Source organism: Topomyia yanbarensis, chromosome 1 (genome assembly GCF_030247195.1).
Source record: "Topomyia yanbarensis strain Yona2022 chromosome 1, ASM3024719v1, whole genome shotgun sequence".
Taxonomy (NCBI): domain Eukaryota; kingdom Metazoa; phylum Arthropoda; class Insecta; order Diptera; family Culicidae; genus Topomyia; species Topomyia yanbarensis.
Window position 1 is genome coordinate 115,806,433 of NC_080670.1, and position 5,455 is coordinate 115,811,887.

Consider the following 5,455-nt stretch of genomic DNA (forward strand, 5'->3'; position numbering starts at 1 on the left):
TAAGAGCTACAAAATTGCTGAAGGCATCATTTCGATATAATCACTTCCAAGAAAATTTGTGAAAATATCTCACTCATAGGGGTATTAATCAGCAAAAGCACAATACCAAAAGAAAGGGCATATTGCCTCCATTAAATTCTCCGGAGATACTATTGACCTAAAATAAGCCATTTTGGCGTTAATAATAGATTACATGTTTATGGTCATATTTCTGGCAATGGGAAATGATAAAAATCTTTCGTCCGCATTTAATGTTAAATATCTCTTTTGATAATAGTCCTATTTCAACAATCATATAAAGTGTTTATCTATGTTGTCTATTTCGGCAGATAATTTTAAAAAACTGCAAAAAAGCCATTTTTACACATTCAAACATTCATATCTTGGAAACTAAACATCAGCATCAAAAGCAAATTAATAGCGTTCTTACTGTTTGATAGGTCTTTCATTTAAAATTGGTTTGGATAAGATCGGTTCAGCCATTGCTGAGAAACACGAATGAGAATTTGTCCGTTACATACACACACACACACACAGACATTGTCCCAAATCGTCGAGCTGAGTCGATAAGTATAGAAGACTCGGCCCTCCGGGCAAAAAAGACAGTAGCCATTTGAGCTGCCACCTTGTGACTCTAATCAGCGTGTCCTTAACGTAGCGTGTCGGTTTTATCCTAACCAAAAAGTGTCGGTTTTACCCCAACAGCGATCATTTTATTTAAAAAGCGATTGAAAATATTGAATTTCTCAAACTCGTCTTCAATGCACCCAGTTGATCAAAGGAATTACCGATAATAATAGGTACTGAAACATGTGATTTGAAAAGCTTTTGTTCTGTTAAAACCTTAAAATCTATCAAGAAAATTTTACATCCAGACGAGTATGAACGCTGCTGTCGTATGTTTTGTATGTTATGTAGCATTTTTTGACATTCGGCGAACTAACGTAAATCCAATTTATCTTCAAATGCTATACATAATCGTATTAATAATAAAGTGTCATTATGAAATGAACAAAAATTTAATTTCTAGGGAAAGTTGAGAGGTGTCGGTTTTACACACAGTGTCGGTTTTTCCCACAATTCCCCTAATACGAATTTGAACGTCAACCATATATTTCATTGCACGGCTCACAGAAAGGAGGCTTACCAGGTATCTGCTACGCCGCCATGATTTCTATGCCAACATCTAAAACGTCGCGTTAGGGTCGATCCACAATAAGCAGAATCGATTTCATTCGACACAATTTTGTGATAGTCGATTTCGTTTAATTTGGTGGTGCACCATGGTGTAAAGTTTTTGTTATTCACCGACATGTCCAAAACAACACATTTCTTCAATTAGCTATCCAATATTTTCGCTTTTTAACAAATGTCTAAAAATTGAGTCATGCCGTACGGTATCTGGCAAGTGAAAATCGAGCTTCTAGCAAAACAAGCAGAACCATTTGAACTGTCACGGGGGCCCATAATTTGTGTGCCCGCTGAGATGTTGACTTATGTCAGTTCAATACAAATGGGATAGGGGTACCATATACGTGAGGCTTACTATTCCGCGAATTGACAGTTTTCGGTGACGTCAGAGAAATCGTTGAGATAAACAAACGGATTTCTCGAAAGTTGTTAATTGACAATATTCGAGCTCTTACGGTGGAAAAAATAGTGCGCAATGGATTTTTGACGTAAATTACGCCATAATTACAGTAGACACAATGGATAATCAGTGCATCTATGTGATTATTAGCGTAAATCGGGAATTTGGATGCATGCCATAGAAAACATATCCCACCGTAATTTTCTGATCATAGCAAAGGTTTTGGACATCCGCATAGCTTCCTTGTGATTTACCAGGTGCCGATCATTCGTTAGCAGCAAACAATATATGAATATCATGTAATTGTTTTCGCCGACGATTTCTATGACGCGCTGTTTACACTCTAACGAGCTACCCTAGTATATGTAAGCCGTGATTTCATTGTATCAAACTAGACTCATTGCTCTCCCATATATTTCAAGCTCAATCATATTCAGTTTGCGACTATATCAATTGAACCATGTTATTTAAGTATTTAGATGGTTGTTCGATACATTTGTGCAGCTTCATAGATAGAAAATCAAAATACAGTAGTTTCGATTATATCACGCCGTTATTTATATAAAGGTGGATGAATACATGTATAAATCAATATAGAGGTACATGTATATATAGTCATTCAAATATATACGCACTGATTTACATTTGCATACTTTGATACGTGCATATACATATGTATATTCACAGATACATGCATACATATATGAATATATAAGCGTGATATAATCGAAACATTACTGTATTCTTGTGTTACATAACTAATAACTAGTATAACCAGTTCGTTTCAATCCAAAGCATAAGTATATAAAGCTATTGAGCAACGCACAAATCTCACCTTTTCCTATGCAAGCCAACGCGTATATTAAAGAGGTATATGTGACTCGATGGCTGTTGGTACGGTAAAGTTTGTTTTCTGCTATAACTCATAACACTTTTCATAGTTCGAAAAAAAAAAATTCCATAACACAGTTTCAATATAGGATATCATTTTAGTGGTTAAGCAAAATATAACGTTCAAGTTGGCCGATATAACAGTTGCGTAGCTTTGCAATTTGTACTGTGTTCAATGGAATCCTGTGGTAAGGAGGTACATCAAAAACGCGTGATACGCTACATTAGCAAATCTACGTGCTTAGCGTATTAAATCTAGCCGAATACTACTTGTACGGGACAGGTAAACTAACAGACGAGTTTCGCTGTTGCAGTGTTTGTATTGTGGAGCTCCCCACCATATACCTAAAGCAGAGAAGCAGAGAAGAGAAGGGCCACTCGAAATAAAAACTTCTCACAATTCTTTTTAAAATCACTAGCGGCACGTGGTGTCGAAGCCCTGCAAAATACACTGTTAATCAATACATTAGTTCAAAATTATACGACGTTACTGGTATAAAATATCTAGCAAATTCATCCCCGATAATCCGACAAGTGGTTAGAATATGTTCTTCCAAATAAAAATTGTCATGCAATAATTAACCCATCTTTCAAACATTGAGTGCGTTTTGGGTTGCAAACGGATATTTAACTTTAAATATTAACCTATCCTTTTCCATCGAAAAACCGAAAGATTTTATGATGAAGTATGTAAGCATACATTTACGTTTAAATATCTAAACTTTTGACTGCACAGTTGATTCTTAGCGCACTGACCAAGAAAGATTTTCAATGGATATCTTCCCAATGGTTATTGTGCGTCCTTTCTTTTGAGAACTACCATGCAAGGAAATTAAATTCAAACACAAACAGCATTTTGTTAGCCAGCCATTTTCCTTTTTCAGGATTCGATATAAGTTTTTTGATCCTTATGAAAGTGGAGGAAATTAGTTTTTAATTATTTTCAATCTTTAATATTAAAGGCTGCTTTGTATAAATTCTCATGAGTACCTTTTCAAGGATTTAACGTCGCATTTAAATTTTTACGAAATGTCACCCAGGTCTGTAAACCATGATGGGCTCGAAAACTTCAGCGGATTGATACGTATGAAAAATGCAAACGACAATCGTTCTGACTACTCACCAGTGTTGCCACAATTAAATCTGCACTGGGAGTTGAAAATTCTTCGTATTCTGTACCAACACAATGACAAACAGAATCATTTTATATATTTTTTTTCATTCGAGATAGTGATATATTGAGTTGGTGCTGATGCTGATATTTGGCTACGAAAAACCAAAAATTCCGACTCGGAATCAGTTGTTTCATTTGCGATAAACTTTCGCCAGAAATCAGTCCAAATTCCGGAGTGTTTGACTGGGTAATGTCAAAATCAGCTCCCGTTCAAATTCTCGTTGTCATTTTGTTTTCAGCCTAAGCTGAGCTGCGGCCAGGGCCAAATTGGAAGCTGTGTTTCATTAGGCAATCTAGGAGAGGTTTGTTTGACAACTCAGTGGTGGGTTTTGTTAATAAGTTTGTTTTGCTTTACTTCTGCGAACAGAAAAACGCGTCCGACAAACATCTTTCATTAGTACCAATTCGTTTGATGTTAGATCGAATCAATGGTTTTGTCGGACGTTGTGCCTAGCAGTGCGGAGTAACGTCAGAAGAAACAATCAAGAAATAATCAGCTAATCCAACACGTCTAATGGATTGCCTAATTGTTATATAAATCTGTGACTTTAAAGAAAAATTTGTGAATGTGGCAACCCTGGCTGTGGCTTGTACTGACATTTGCATGCGAAATGTGACAAACCTGGATTCAGCAAATCAAATGAAGCCTATGGGTGCTTACAGAGTGGCAGTTAGAAGCTAAGCTGGGGCTAGAGCTGACATTAGAATGCGAGAAACCTGCTTGCTGCTAACCAAAGGGATGATGTCAGAGTGAAAGCCGAGCGGATCTGCACCGGCTACCTGCTTTTACTCTGACAGGTTCCATTTGATATGCTGTAAGAAGGTTTCTCGCATCTCGCATCCTACTGTCAGTACCAGCCCCTACACAGTTTCTCACCGCCACTATGTAAGCGGCCTATCAATCCGCGCAAATCCGCTCGGCTTTCATAGACTTTTCTACAGCTCAAGTACGTACACGTCACTTGACACAAATACTACATCACTAGCTGGTGGAAAATATTAAACAAAACGGAAAAAATAAATGGGATTGCTTTCAACCAAGAAACTGCAGTAGTGTTCGTGAGATCGGCCGACAAGAACTCAATTAGGTTTGTTTCAATACACGCTTCTTGCTCCTAGTTGCTCCGTAGCAAACAGGAACAAAAAAAACTTGCTAATTTTTTATTCGGTTTGCTACTAGAAGTAGAAAAAGAGAAGAAGTACTTCCAGTTTCTTCTGGTACGGCAACAAACCTATTTTGACATCAATCCTTTGATTTGCTGTAAACAAGTTTCTCGAATTCCGCATCCTAATGTCAGTGTTAGCTCCAGCTCTGTTTCTCGCCATCACGCTGTCAGCGGTCTAACTCAACACTTACAACCTGTTTATTGGTATGCATCGCGGTGTTAAATTATTTTACATGTCACATTAAAAAAAATCTGTACCAAACTGTACTTTTTTACAAAAATATGGTATCCGTATCGTACAGAATCTGTAACACTCGAAAAATCTGTACTGTAACGTTTGTCATGGGAATCAATGTTTATAAACGTAGGATAATGGTCAAAACAAAGACATTATAGTTAGTTGATAGAAAAATCAGACATTCTGGCACCACGGCAGCACTATCTGGACGCTATCTTGCACCCGCATATCTCTTCGCACAAAGTCTACATCACTTTTGGCGGAAATCGTACAAGAGTAAAGTCTTTCTCACAAAGACAACCAAAACGCGAACAAGGCCAGTAAGCAAAGTCGCCATCGTGATAGTGACGCGCACCTGGGAAAAAACGTCGTGCGGAACTCAACAAGCAGAAGTA